We start from the raw sequence: 15,959 nt of genomic DNA, 5'->3' as shown, positions 1-15,959 counted from the left end.
AATTAGCAGATTGCACATATGCACATGCTCTTTATAAATTCTCATTTAGCCCACTAAGGTATAGTTGTCTGAATTTAAAGCTAGCATGTAAAGTAAATGGAGGTGTTGTGAAAAAGAGTAATGCATGGAATCCATCTTCAATGTGGTCATGGACAACTTGGACTCCATTGCTGCGTAGGCGAGAAACATACATGAGCCCATCATCTCTTGAGGCATCATGCTCACAGATGATGATGTAAGTTAATGGTAGTTGGCACAATGTTGAATCATTGGCCAATAAAGGGGAGATTCTGAAATCCACAATCCATGGAAATTTTTCTACTATCTCGGAACTTCCATAAATGGGTTGGCATAAAGATGGCTTTTTTTGAATTTCTCGGGAAGCAGAAGACTCTAGTTGACAAACAAAGAAATGGCTAAATTTGGCAGGTATATGTTGGTTGGTTGCCAATTCCTGCTCAAGGGATTCATCAGTGGTGAAGCAGTCACCCATAAATTTCAGTATCAGGGCCTTTGTCAACATTATTCCATGCTCATTTTCCCTATAGGATGGCAAGTCTGTATCAATCATTTGTAAAAATGGGTAAATTAAAGCTTGTATCTTCAGTTTATTTTTGATTTCAGGGTCACCCATCATCTGTAAATATTAGAATATGCATTAATCTATCAGTAATGAATCAGACATCTCTCAATTGCTTACTCAGAATTTTTTATATTTCTAAGAGAGAAAAAATTCATTTTGACTTAGAACACTCTCAAAAACCAGGCCTAAATAATTGCTGTGAGTTAATAATACCAGTGCTGATATTGTCTTCCAAATGAATATGAAAAAGCTGGACAAATTCAAGATTTATGTAATATATACATTTCTTCTTTTAAAAAATTAAATAGGTAAACTTTAAGAAACTAATTTAAACCATTGTAATGCACTAAATACTATTACTTTGTGATTATTAAGTTAAATTTGAGATTTGTTTAAAAATCTTGTTTAAACTTATAGTTGAAATGTTCTCTTCTATGAAAAGGTCTTTTAAAAAATGATATTTTATTTTTATCCCCAATTATATATAAAAACAATTTTAACAATTTTTTTGTTTTAATATCCAAATTCTATACTTCCTTCCCTCCCATAGATGGTAAGCAATCAGATATAGCCTATACATATGCAATTATGTTAAAAAATATTTTCATATTAGACATTTTATGGAAGAAAATGGAAAGAAGGATGGAAAGAAGGAATGGAAGAAAGAAAGAAAAAAATATGAAAGACTTTTAAGAAAGTGTCTCAAAGTTTCTGTGAAAAGAAGAGAATTGAAGGCATAGATTACTATTCAGGAGTTTTAGAGGCAACCTCACTCATCTAGATAGAGGTAGACCAGTGTCATGACCTTTTACAGCCCATGAGCTACGCTGAGCTAGGGAAGCCAGAAACCTAAGAAAGATTTTGTCACTTCCATTAATTTTCCTTAAAAGAACCAAACAAACAAAAAATAGAAGGGAAAAAACCTTTCTGATGTAGATTTGGACATAGCCACAAGGCTGCTGATGGAATCCTAAAGCTAAATTTCCATTTCTTCTACTTCTTTTTCCTCCTTAGTCTTCCTCTTCCTCTCCCTTTTCTGTCTTCTTTTTCTACTCTTCATTCCTCTCCCTTTTCCTTTTCCTCTTCTGCTCCTTCTCATTTTCCTCTCCTCTCCTTCTTCTCCCCTTCCCTCTACTACCTCCCCTTCTTTCCTCTACTTCTCTTTCCTTCCCTTCATCCCTTTCCCTTCTTCTCCAACAAACATGAACAATTAGGAGATATAGAAGCTCTGTGGGGGATGTATCCTCTAACCCATTGGGCCTGAAACCATTGTCTTCAACTTGCATTTCATGAAAAGAAAAGTGATAGCACCAGAAGGAATGTAGGAAGGCATTGCTGAGTTTATGAAGCTTTGAACAAGAAACTGAAGGCATCAGGAGAACAGATAGTAGATTACCCCTTATCCAGGATGATGTCAAGGTCAGCTGGTCAGTCAATGAGCACTTATTAAAAACTTATTATGAGTCAGCAATTGTGTAAAACATTGAGGATATATATATATATATATGTATATGTATATGTATATGTATATGTGTATATATGTGTATCTGTATACATACACACATAAACATACACATATACATATGCACACATATGTATATCTATACCAAACAAACGTGGTTTCTGCCCTTAAGGAGGTCATATTCTAACAGGGAGAGACACCATGTACTCTTCAAGTGTAATCTCATCTTGATGACCTTGGAGGTCCATTCCAATTCTGAAATATGAAGATTCTAAGACCTCTGTCCTACTAAGGTCTTGGGTGTTGAGTCCTAGATTACATTGAATGAATGGAATAACTTGGTCATAGAAGCATGTAACAAACTTCAGGTACAACATCTGCAAACCCTTCTCCATAGTTATTACACAATGCTTTAGGGTGGCCACCCAGGGCTCTGAGCTTGAAGGAGTACCAGACAGGGACACAGACTCAAAGGAGGGAGTTTCTGAACAGAGTGGAAGAAGTGGTGGCACCGAGGCTTAGGAAGACCAAACAGATTCATCCCCAAACATTTGCCGGGGTAAACTGGGTGATGTGATCCTTCATCCATTTCACATAAGAGTTGATCAGTTTTGTCAGGAAAAACTCTCTAACAAGTGAAACTATTCCAAAGTGAAATGAGCATCCTCTCCTGGTAGCAAGGTCTCTATCTCCAGAAGTCCAGATGCTAGATGACCAATCTTGAGTATGTTGTAGAGGAAATTCCTAGTAAAGTTTATGGTTAGAGTGGTTGAACTATGAGGACATTGGAGCAGGGGTTCTGAACATGGGCTCCATGAACTTCTTAAAAAAAATTCTTATCTATTTTTACTATAATTGGTTTCTTTGTAATCCTCTGAGTTTTCTTTTCTGTACTTGAAAACCTGATACTGAAAAAAGGTTCATGGGCTTCATCAGACTGACAAAAGTGGGCCATGACCATAGAATCCTTATCTTAGAGGTCATCTAGGCCAACCTCTCATTTTACAGTTGAAGAAACTGAGATCTGGAGAGACGAAGATCACAGATATACTCAATGTAGGACTGACATTCACACTCAGGGCCACGGATTCCAAATGCAGCCCTCACTCCATTTGGCCATGGTGTGTTCTTACCTTTGTGTTCTAAGGTTCAGTTTGTATTTGTCAATGTGTTTGTGAAAAAGGGAGAGATGGAATTCTTAGATGAGAGGGTATTTGCAAAGTGAAAGGAGAAGTTGACTTTTAGGGTTAATTTTGCTTTAAAATAGAGATTTGGGATAAGCATCCTTGGTGCATGGCAAGAGAGGCCAGGCAGCTTCTACAGCCCCAACTCTCTGATCTTATGGCCTCTTCTAGGACTAGATGGGGGAAGCCTTTAACAAGTGTTCTCTGCTCCCTAGAAGGTGCTACAGGTCACTCACTGCCTATGGGACTTGGGACTGCTAGCCCAGCAGAGGTGGAAGCAGGAATGAGGCAGCTCCAGGGAGGAGGGATAGGAGCAGATGCTGTTAAATTTTCCTCTTTCTCATCCCATACAGTAGCATGACATGAAGTTGGCCAGGGAGTAGTGAAATTAGGTATGGATCTGAATCCAAGGGTCCTAAGGCATGAGCCTAGAGTACCGGGTAGGAGAGGAAGCTGAAACAGGGCAACACTGGAAAAAAATGTGTCTCTACAAACCCTATTTGGAAATTCTGAATGCTTTTCCCAAGATAAGCACAGTTACATTCATATATTAGTTTCCACAGGGCTATTAATACTGTCTATCAAATGGCCTTTTCTGGTCTGGACTAAGAACCTCACATGCTTATTTACCCCCCAAACCCCCATTGTACAATATTATTTCCATTGGAAAACATGTTCTTGCATTTCATACTATTTCCAGATGAAATCATAGAACAAATCATTAATAATTAATGATTACATGTATACACATGCACTTTATAAATTCTCATTTAGCTCACTAAGGCATAGATTTACTAACTTAAAGCTAACACATAAAGTGAATGGAGGCATTTTGAGGAAGAGCCATGCATGGAATCCATCTTCAATGTGGTCATGGACAACTTGGACTCCATTGCCGTGCGGGCAAGAAATATACATGAGCCTATCACCTCTTGAGGCATCAAGCTCTCAGGTGATGATTTAAGTTAATGGTAGTTGGTGCAATGTTGAATCATTAGCCAGTAAAGGAGAGGTGCTGTAATCCACAATCCCTGGAAATTTTTCTGCTATCTTGGAACTTCCATAAATTGGGTTGGTATAAATGTGGTTTCTTTTTTATTTAAAAAAAAAAAGCAACTTCTCAGGAAGCAGAAGATTTCAGTTGACAAACTTGAAGAGATGGCTGAATTTGGCAGGTATGTGTTGGTTGGCTGCCAAGGCCTGCTTAAGGGATTCATCAGTGGTAAGGTAATCACCCATAAATTTAAATAAATTTGTCAATATTATATTCATTTTCCCTATAGGATGGCGAGTCTGTATCAATCATTTGTAAAAATGGGTAAATTAAAGCTTGCATCTTGAGTTTATTTTTGACTTCAGGATCACCCATCACCTTGGAATATTCATTAACCTACCAGCCAACAAATCAGGCATTTCTCAACTGCCTACTCAGAATATTTTCATGACCCTAAGAGAGAAAAAATTCATTTTGACTTATAACACTCTCAAAAATCAGGCTAATGAATTGCCGAGAGATGGTTATGCCAGTACTGATAATGTCTTCCTAATGAGTGCAAGAAAGGCTAGGATAGCTTCAATATTCATTTAATGCAGAAATTTCTTCTTTTAAAAATTAAATAAACTTATAAAATTTAATTCAAATTATTGTAACTAATTAAATGTAATAACTCTGTGATCATATCAAATTTCAGTTTGGTTTAAAAATCTTGTTTAAACTTGTGGTTGAAATTGTTCTTTTCTGTGAAAGGGACATTTTAGAAAAAAAAAAACAAATATCTGGAAGCCTCTGGGAGAAGAATGAAGGCCAGGGATCATTACTGAGGACAGTGAAGGTCAAACTCACTCAGCAAGATAGAGGTAGACTTGTGTCAAGACTATTTACAGCCCACAAGCTACAGTGACCTAGAGAGGCCAGAAACCAAAGAATGGGGATCTTCAATTAATGTTCATGAAAAAACAAAAAACAAAAACAAAGAAGGGAAAACTCCCTCCTGATTTATGTTTGAACTTAGTCACAAGGTCTTTTAGACTGCAGATGAAATCACACAGCTAGATTTCCATTCCTCCTCTTTCTTTCATTTCCCCCTCTTTCTCCTCCTCCCCCTTTCTACCTCCTTTTTCTCCTCCTCTTCATTCTCCTCCCTTTTCCTCTTTCTCTTGACCTCCTCCCCTCTCCTCTCTTCTCTCTCCTCTTTTCTACTCCCCTTTTCTCTCTTTCCTCCTCTTCCCTCCCTTTATTTTCTTTTCTCCTTTTGCCTTCTCTCCTCCTCTCTTTTTCTTCTGCCCTTTACTCTCTCCTATCTTCTCCCTCTCATCTATCTCCTTCATGTGTCCTCCACTCTCCTCACCACTTCTTCTCCCTTACTAGCTGTGTGACTCTGAGCAAGTCACTTAACTTTTCTCAGCCTCAGTTTTCTTGTTTATAAAATGAGCAAAATGATAGCATCTGCCTCATATGATTATTGTGAATATTCAATGAGATAACATGTGAAGTGATTTGGAAGCCTTAAAGTTCCATATACATACTATTTACTATTATTATTATTCTTTATGTCATTATATCCCACTTCTGATGTTTACTAGCAGTATAACCATGCACAAGTCTTTTTACCTCTCAGTTCCATCATCTGGAAGATGGAAACAATAATTCTTGTGTTACTGAGAGTTAGATGAGAAAAATGCTTGGTAAACCAGAAAGAATTCTATGAACATGTGTTGTTATTATTGAAATGTAGCATTATGAAACTGAAGAGACTTTTAGAGACCATTCTAGTCAAACCCATTAGGCTGTGAGATCCTTGAGTGAAGGGACTTGGTTTTTTTTGCTTTTCTTTGCATTTCTCAGTTCAATTGTTCTTCAGTTGTGTCTAACTCTTTGTGATCCCGTTGCAGTTTTCTTGGCAGACACACTGGAGTGGTTTGTCATTTCCTTTTCCAGATCATTTTCCAGATGAGGAAGCTGAATCAAATAGGGTTAAGTTACTTAACAGGGTCACGCAGCTAAATTTCTGAGACTGTATTTGAACTCAGGAAGGTGAGTCTTCCTGATTCCAAGCCCAGTGCTCTCTCCACTGAGCCCCCTAGATGCCCTTTCTATTCCTGGCACTTAGCAAAATATCTGGCACATATGAAGCATTTAATAAATGCTCGGTGACTGCCTTCTTTCTTTTACTTGAAGCCTGCACAACATCAAAATGTAAGAAACACTTTCTCTTTCTTTTGGAGCATTCATACATTTAGAACATTATGAAAAGAGAAAAAAAAGTGTTCTTGTGTAAAGGAAAAGATTTATATTATAAAAGGATGCAAGATATTGCTGCTGTTCTAGATAAACATTCTGATTCCTGATATGAGTAGAAATAAACCCTTTGTTTGACTCTAAACTTTTAAGGCATGTAGCCTTCAGGTGGAATTTGGACAGTTTTTGAAAGAAAAAGATCTATAGATTTGAGGTACAGATTTGAAGATGCAGACCTCATTGTCAATTATGTGGAGTGATATCTCATTTGTGTGGGGACACTTTAATATTGAGAAACAGAAAAAGAACTTTTATTTATTAAAATTTAGAGAAAAGTGAGTGTGAAGAAACACAGGTTTCAAGGGCACCAAAGAGAGTGATGAACTTTTGGAGACTTTCAAAGCTCCACACACGATGGGTGCTTCAGCTAATCCACATATACCTATTTTATGACTAAAGGAAACAAAACTCAGAAAATGAGAAATCACAGAAACATTTGTAGATTGTGCTATGATTAAAAAAAAAAGAATCAATTAGACAGGGAAATTTGGGAAATTGTGACTTTTCAAGTGGAAGGCCAGTGACTGTCAGGGGACTTTCATTAAATCTTCAGATGAGCAAATCCTGATTAGTCAGAGTGAGAGAACTGACTTTTTTGGACAAGACTTCCAATATCAGTAAGAGTTAGCATCTCCTGTAGTTGGAACCAAGGTAATTGTAATTAACTATCACTCATAAAAGTGTTTTTAGAAAGTGTTGGCTATTCTGAATAGTAGTTCTCTTTAAGATAGAGAACTGACAAGTTTTTTTAATCAAACTGGCTATCTTGGCACTAAACAGACCAAATACAGCAGGTTATCCTCTCACCTGAGCTGTGCCGTCTAATTACAGTGGAATTTATAGCCACATGGCTGCATTTCACCAAAATACCAAAGTAGGTGCCAGGTCCTGATTGCTTTTCCATTTCATGCCAAAGGGGGCAGCAGAGAGCAACAAGCCCTTAGGAAAAGCTTTACGATAATGAATGTATTGTCATCAGAAATCCTTAGGGGGTGTGGTTAGTTTTGCTTACTGTTTTTGTATTTGTTTTTTCTCATCTTGATTTGTAAGAAATAAATGTGGTTAAAATAAAAGCTATCAATACAATAACATATAAAAACTCGAGGGGAAAAAAAAAAACCTCAGCTCCAAAGGAATAATTTAAGGCACAGATAAATATCTGTCCCTCCTTTACTTGTGATGTCTCTCTGTGCAGAGGTTGCACCACAGATCATGGAATTTCGTGAACAGAAAAGTTTTATAACAGTCCTGCCAAAGCCATATTATTTCCCAAGCAGATATTATGCTTACCAGGACTTCCAAAGATAGCTTCACCACCATGAATATAAACCACAGCTCTCTTTAGTTCATCCAGCATTTTTGTCGGCATATATAAACGTACCGGAACACCAACAAATGTTGTGTCAGTCACTGTAAGATGGTGTATTCAGTAATCCTGTCATCATGGAGAAAATATAGAAAAATTCTCCATGGTACATCAGCTCTAGCTTCTCAATGAGAAAAGCCTATGAGTACAAACCAAAAAGTAAGGTAAATAATTTAGGTGAGACCATGACAAAACATGTAGACCTGGGACTGGTTCTTCCTCCATATTAATTTGACATGAAATACTTCTCCTTCCATTTCCCTCACTCCCCAATTTTATTGTTAAATAACTGAGGAATATAAGGACAAGGAGATTTCCCTTCTTATTTTAAAACCTTCTCCCACCCAATGCTGGGAAAAGTTCAGTTTAAGAACTGGACTGTCCCTGTACAACTACCCCTTCCACAGGTGCAGGTTGCAATCCTCTCAGGATTTCTTATCCTTTGGAATTTACAGCCATACCATTCTGTAAATTCCATCCAGAAATGTAAGATCACAGGAAGACAACACAATTTCAAAGACATAGGAGTCAATCATTAAGAAATATCAAAGAGCAAAAGATTGAAAAAGATCATGACTGGCAATCTCATTTCTACCTCTCAAAAAAAAAAAAGACATCAGCAACTATAGTCTCAGATTTATTTCAATTCAATTCAATAAGAAGCTAAGCACCTACCATGTGCCAGGTTTCACACTAGGCACTGGAGATACAAAGATAAATATAAAAGAGTTCTTGCCCAAATGTCTACTTTCTATCTCTATGTAATTCTTTGGAGAATGGTCTGTGTCCACAATAATGAAAATATGAGAAAGGAGCAGGCAAGTTTTCCTAGAAGATTATTTTTGGAGTCATACAATGCATTGACAAATGGACAGAATATAGATCTGTGAGAGATGATCTCTGAGAATCTCTCAGGAATGAAGCCTCCTCAGGGAGTTTATTGCTTCTTGTTCTGTTGAAACACTTGCAGCCGGTTGACCTTGTAAAGAAACATGCTTTTCAACGCATCTTGTACTTTATCAGACCACCTCCTCCCTTTCTAAAACTGTTTACTCTAAAAAGAAAAAGAAAAATTCCTGCCTCTCCTTGTCTCCAGGCAAGTTGTGAAAGTGTCTTTTGTTCTTTGTTGCTGGGGTAGATTGCTGCGAATAGATTGTACCCTCAGAGCTTGCATTAATGAGCCCTGAGGAGAGGGCTGGGGAGGGGATTACGGCCGGGACCTATATGCCCTGTTGATCTGAACGCATTTCCACTCTCTTCAGTTGGCACCATTTTTTTGGTTCTCTGAGGGAGCCCTTTCTCGAGAAAGCCAATAAATGAAATTTTCTTTTTGCTAATATCTCTGAGTCTCTGATTCATTGATAAGGGTCTCTGTTCCCCACACAGATCCCATTGTGTCTTTTTAATGAATTAGAAAAAAATTGACTTAAAGCAAAATTCAGCCTTATGAAACTTATTCTATTTACCTTGTGTGGGGTACAGAGACCCTTATCAATGAATCGGAGACTCAAAGATATTAGCAAAAAGAAAAATTCATTTATTAGCTTTCTCGAGAAAGGGCTCCCTCAGAACACCAAAAATTGGCGCTGACTGAAGAGAACAGAGGTGTGTTCAGATCAACAGGTTATGTAGGTCCTAGCACAATCCCCTTCCTCAGGGCTCATTAATGCAAGCTCTGAGGGTACAATCTATTCGCAGCAATCTACCCCAGCAACAAAGAACAAAAGACACTTTCACAACTTGCCTGGAGACAAGGAGAGGCAGGAGGTTTTCTTTTTCTTTTTAGAGTAAACAGTTTTAGAAAGGGAGGAGGTGGTCTGATAAAGTTGAAAAGCATGTTTCTTTACAAGGTCAACCAGCTGCAAGTGTTTCAACAGAACAAGAAGCAATTAATTCCCTGAGGAGGCTTCATTCCTGAGAGATTCTCAGAGATCATCTCTCACAATCTTATCCATACATATCAAGAAATTATATTACATGTATGTCATATACATATTATACATTATAACATATCATATTGCTTTATCTATGTCTGTCTATCTATGACATAACAGCTTTGGTCAGGAAGATAACTTTTATAAAAAACTACTTTGGTTTCATAATCTACTGGATAAGGCACGAAACAAGGAAATGTAGGCTCTCCAAGGGTGTACACTTGTATCATAAATTATCTCTAGCACAAAGTCCAAGTACATGAGGAAAAGGTCCTATTTTCAGATAATGCTCTATTGGCTAAATGGAGTTTACCAGGATGACTCAGTAGTCACTCAAAAGTAATCAGTGTAACCATCAAAAGGTCAAAACAAAGTAGATGCAGAATGCCTGTTTACAAGGTGATAGAATGGTGTTGCAAATCCATCTCTCCAGAGAGGAGACTATATTAATGTATATCTTGGGGCAGGCAGGATAGATGGACAAATAGCTGGACCCAGAATCCAAGATGAAAAGATCAGGTTAGATGTCAATGGTTAATGGTGGAAGGGCTTTCTATACTCTCTTGAGTTACTTTCTGCTACAAAAGCCTATCTTTTTTATGTCAATATCCTCTACAGGATGCAATCTAGCCATGACTACAAGGACATTGTAATTTCAGGGGGAAAATGACAGCTGTAGGTGACCCAAAATACAATGGAAAGATGCAAGATGGGGGGGAGGAACAAAATATATGAATTTTGGTATTTCACCATAACCAATGGTGAATTGTGCTTTGAGAGGTGACATAAAAGCCATCATTTAAGGAAATGGGAGATGGGGAAGTCTTGGGGCAGAGGAAAAAGTGTTGGACTCAAAGTTTGAAGACTTGAGTTCAAATTCTCATTATGCTACTTACTACCTGTACGACCTTGGAGAAACCATTTCATTTCTCTCAGTTTCTTCATCTGTAAAATGAGGGATTTAAAATAGATGATCTCTAATATACCTGCCAACACTAGATCAATGAGCTTATGATTCAGTAAAAGGATTGCAGTGGGTCAGGCATGCATAAAAATGAATAGCCTAAATGTTGCATGGGTTTATGTGAAATGCTATGAGAACCAGAGATATTCAAAGAAACAGAGGCAAACTTTTAGAATGATTAGAAAGTAAAAAAATAAACAAAACTGGGAGCAAGAATAACAGGATGAAGAGGCCAGAAGGTATGAGTTCATTACCGTTTACAATACCCTGATGAGATGATGGACCCCTTAAAAGGACTAGCAGAAGGAAGGGCAATGACTTCCCCTACTAGTATAAGATTCATTGCAAAGTCTGCTGACTATAAACAAAATTGGTTTAGCTGGGTAAAGAAATGCTTGCCCAAATAAGCCTTCTGAAGGCCAAGAAGGATGTTTCTGGAGGTGTGTTAATAACTTTTTTGAAAGGCCTTTGTATGCTTCACTGGTGAGACAACCACTTGGAAAATTGGGTTGGAAGAGACTTTTATATTGTTCACCCCAGCACAAATATGCATACACATATCTTCTATATTGAGCTTAATACCCACCTGGAGTCTCAGGGGTCAATTCAATAGAAAACTGGGCCTATGGTGACTGAAATGGAGATTCACCTTAGGCTGTAAGTCTGACAATGAATGGAGATGCTCAGCAACTCCTCCAGGGAAGGGGTTCTTAACCTGGAGCCCATAATTTTTTTTTAATTGATATCTGTATGTCAATATAATTGTTTTCCTTTGTAATCCTATGTACTTGATTTTATGCATTTAAGGGAGGGAATATGCATTTATATAGTCCCAATTATGTGTCAAGCACTGTGCTGAGCCTCACCTGACAACAACCCTATTGTTGTTGTTTAGCTATTATCACCCCCACTTAACAATTGAGGAAACTGAGGCAGAGGTTAAGTGACTTTGCCCAGGGTCACACAGTAAGTATCTTAAGTCAAATATGAACTCAGGTCTCTCTGACTGCAGGCCCGCTGCTCTATCCCATGTGCTACCAGCTTCAAAACATATTTCTTAGAAGGGGTCCATAGGATTCTCCAGACTGAGTGCCAGAGGGACCCATGGCATAAAATGGTTAAGAAATCCAACTCTGAGACCTTTTGAGAGCCTCACCTAGCAGTTGGACAGTCAGGAAATAGCATTCATTAAACACTTACTATGTACCAGGCTCTGGGCTGAATTAAGCTGGGCATACAAAGAAAGACAAAAATTGGTAATTATGCTTAGAAAGCTTCCATTCTGTTGCAGTGACAACATATAAGATATATATAATGTAAATGGAAGAAATTTCAGAGGGAAGGCACTGGGTGGGGTAGGGGGAAAGGAGGCAGAGTTGGGAGATAGAGTCCAGAGTGCAAGAAATAGCAAGAAAGTCAATGTAACTGGATCAAAGAGTACACGAAGGCGAGAAAAGTGTAGTAAGACTGAGAAGATAGGAAAGGGCCCAGTTGTGAAGGACTTTAAATGCCAGAGGATTTTCTATTTGATTCTGAAGGTAATAAGGAACCACCAGAACTTTATGGGAATGACATAACATTTGCACTTTAGTTAAATCACTTTGGGGAGAGTGAAGGACGACCCAGTCTTGAAGCAGAGAGACTAAGAGAATGATTACAAAATCCAATTTTGTTTATAGTCAGCAGACTTTGCAATGAATCTTATACTAGTAGGGGAAGTCATTGCCCTTCCTTCTGCTAGTCCTTTTAAGGGGCCCATCATCTCATCAGGGTATTGTAAACGGTAATGAACTCATACCTTCTGGCCTCTTCATCCTGTTATTCTTGCTCCCAGTTTTGTTTATTTTTTTACTTTCTAATCATTCTAAAAGTTTGCCTCTGTTTCTTTGAATATCTCTGGTTCTCATAGCATTTCACATAAACCCATGCAACATAGAATGCAAAATAGATGACTCCTCCTCATTTTATTCAATCCATAAATATTTATTAAGACCCCATTGTGTGAGTAGCACTGTCCAAGATGCTGACAATACAAAGTTTGATGTATAATAGAAGCAGGAAATTAAACATACAAACAATTCTTGATTGTCTGCCTTCATGGAGGACACCATTAGCATGAAAACCAGGAGGCTAAATTCAGACCATTGTCATCCCTCAACTGTTGTCCCACTTTGGACTTCTCTATCTTGCTTCTGAGAACATCAGTGAAACTGTTCCATCTTGTCTTACTGTCTTATATGCCTTCCTCCTCCAGGTTTCTCTCTCTCTCTCTCTCTCTCTGTGTCTCAGTGGTAAGGTGAGCATGGTGAGAGATGCTGGGAATAAAGTGGGGGAAACAATTAGATGCAATTCAATTCAGTTGAACTCAGTAAATATTTAATAAGTTCTGATCGCTTGCAGAGCGTATTGCTGCTTGTTGCTGGGAGAACTAAACTCAACTAAAAAGTTTAGTTAAGATGTGAGTCAGGCCCTTATCTAGTATACATTCTCTGCTTGCTGCTGCTGCTGCTGCTGCTGCTGCTGGATATATTAGAAGTAGCAGCAGCTCACATTTATATAGTACTTAAAAAACTTTGCAAGCATTATTTCATTTATTGCTCATTTCAAAATTATTTTTTTTGGGGGAGGCAATTGGGGTTAAGTGACTTGCCCAGGGTCACACAGCTAGCAAGTGTCAAGTGTCTGGTCTGAGACCCAATTTGAATTCAGGTCCTCCTGACTCCAGGGCCAGTGCTCTATCCACTGCGCCACCTACCTGCCCCATCCTTCAAAACTATTAAAGGGATATTATTATCCCCATTTTAAAGGAGAAGAAACTAAGGCTAAGAAAAATGAAGTGACTTGTCCAGGGTCACGGAGATAGCAAGTGGTTGAGTGAAGATTTGAACTCAGGCCATCTTGACTCCAAGTCCAGGACACAGGGGATGGAAGGGAATGTAATACAAAGGCATCTTCTTTTTCCGTGATTTCATTAATGTGAGTACTTCCTCTAACATAGATTACATCCCCTCTGAGGCCTTTCATGCTATAACACTCAAGGAGCCCTCTCCCATTAGACGATAAGTTCCATGAGGGCAGGGAGTATCTTTTACCCTTCTTTGTATTTTCAGCATTTAGCACAATGCCTAGCACAGAGTAGGAGCTTAATAAATGTTTATTGACTGACTCATCTTCTTGTCCACAGACACTCAAATCTCTGGGGGTCCACCCAAAGGTTTAGGGGCCTGTTTCTCCTGCCATTGCTGGGATGAACAATGGGACATGCAGCCTGTCTATTGTTTACTCTTTCATCTTGTCCCATGACCCTTTCTCCCATAATGAGTACAATGCATCATGAATTTCCACAAAAGGTAACAGTGGAGAAGGCTGTATAAATCAACTGCGATTGGACAATACTTGTTTAGGTTATGAGATAGTTAGCTAAGATGAACAATTACCCAACTTGTGGGTGTGGACTCGAGTACTGTCTTAGCTAGTACTCTGAGTTCTTGTCGTTCAGTCAGACATGACTCTCTGTGACCCCATTTGGGGTTTTCTTGGCAAAGATGCTGTAGTGGTTTGCCATTTCCTCCTCCAGCTCATTTTACAGATGAGGAGACTGAGGCAAATAGAGTTTTGTAACTTGTCTAGGGTCACACAACTAATGAGGATCTGAGGCTAGATTTGAACTCAAGAAGATGAGTCTTCCTGATTCCAGGCCTGATTCCAGCTATGCCACCTAGCTGCTCCCATAATTCACAGCCATGTGATATAGTGTTGATGAATCTTGCGGTCATTGAAAACACTGTATAATTTCTTCCATTTGAATTGCCTCAGGAAGATTTAGAAGATCATCTGGCAAAATAGGGTTATCTAACACTGAGATCTTTTCTTGGGACTGAACTGCCAAGCATTCAAACTCTGCTGCAGAGAGTTGCACTCCAAAGGGCTGGCCATGTCATTCAAATATCAAATGTACATTTGCCTAAAAGACTATTTTAGGGAGAACTCACACAAAACAAGCACTCACACAAAGATCAGAAGAAGCCTTACAAGGACACTTTCAAGGTCTCTCTGATGAACTTTGCAATTGATTGTGAGACATGGGAGACAAGGGCATAGGACCACCCGGCATGGTGTGCCTGCTTCAAAGAAGGTGCTATGCTCTATGAGCAAAGCAGAATTGCAGTGCCTCAAAAGAAACATGAGATGCACAAATTTAGAGACATCTCCACTTCAAATGTTTATATGGACTATTTGTGCCCGACTTTTAATAGAATCTTCTAAGCTCATATTGGTCCAATCAGTCATAGTCAGATACACTATTTGACCCCAACATAGTGATGTCGTTTTGGTCTCCTTCAAGTACAAAAGACAATAATCAACCAAGAGGAGTGGGCTATTTATACTAAGTAAATAAATTGTCTCCCTCCAACTCGATGTTTTAGACATCTTAAACTCAACATGTTCAAAACTGAACTCATTATCTTTCCCCCATATCTTCCCCTTTTCCTAACTTCCCTATTCTTGTTGAGGGCACTGTCATCCTTCCAGTCACCCTCTCCCTTCCTAGAAGACCAAAAAGGCCAAGGAGCTGGTTCTGTGTGTGAGTTCAGCCAGTCCCCAGGGAGCCTATTTACCAGCTACATATTGACACAGGTGCTTCTCTGACACTTCCCCCAACCGTGTGCTCCTTGTTCCTGCCCCACCAACTCTCCCCTCCATCATTACAGAACCCAAGAGAGTGTGTGTTTCCTCTGGCTTATGGCTAATAGATACCTGCCTCCTGCTCCATTAATCCCCCAAAGTTGTTAATTCATTTGAATACTATGGGTATCATCAGTTGAGTCAGAAATTAAAATGTTTTTAATGCCAGCAGATTAGCTTTAACTCTATTCTTTTTCATGGTTTAGCCACAACTTGTTTTATGAGGATATTTGTTCTTCTTATAAAGAATTCCCTATAGCGGGACTGCCCTGGTTTAACTCTTTGGGGTAGTGCATAATGTACTAATAGGAATGCTTTAAAATGTGCCTTCCGGTCCAAGGGGCTGACTGAAGCTGGTGTATGTAATGCAACTGTAATGTGACCTTTTTGATATAAAGGAAAATAATGGATTTCCTTTTTCAACTGTTACTAATTACTGAATTTAGACTGGCATAAATGGAAACAAATGGCCTTGTATTAAA

At 38.6% G+C, this 15,959-nt stretch overlaps 2 pseudogenes; both read right to left on the bottom strand.

The window, feature by feature from the left end:
* Positions 1-31: 31 nt before the first annotated feature.
* On the bottom strand, positions 32-637 carry LOC114053037 (annotated as a pseudogene).
* Positions 638-3,985: 3,348 nt separating this feature from the next.
* LOC114053034 lies at positions 3,986-4,598 on the bottom strand (annotated as a pseudogene).
* Between the last annotated feature and the right edge of the window lie 11,361 nt (positions 4,599-15,959).

The sequence above is a fragment of the Vombatus ursinus genome, unplaced genomic scaffold, assembly GCF_900497805.2.
Source record: "Vombatus ursinus unplaced genomic scaffold, bare-nosed wombat genome assembly UNPS02014810.1, whole genome shotgun sequence".
NCBI classification, from domain to species: Eukaryota; Metazoa; Chordata; class Mammalia; order Diprotodontia; family Vombatidae; genus Vombatus; species Vombatus ursinus.
The sequence above is the reverse complement of the archived record's forward strand: the minus strand, read 5'-3'. Positions and strand labels throughout refer to the sequence as shown.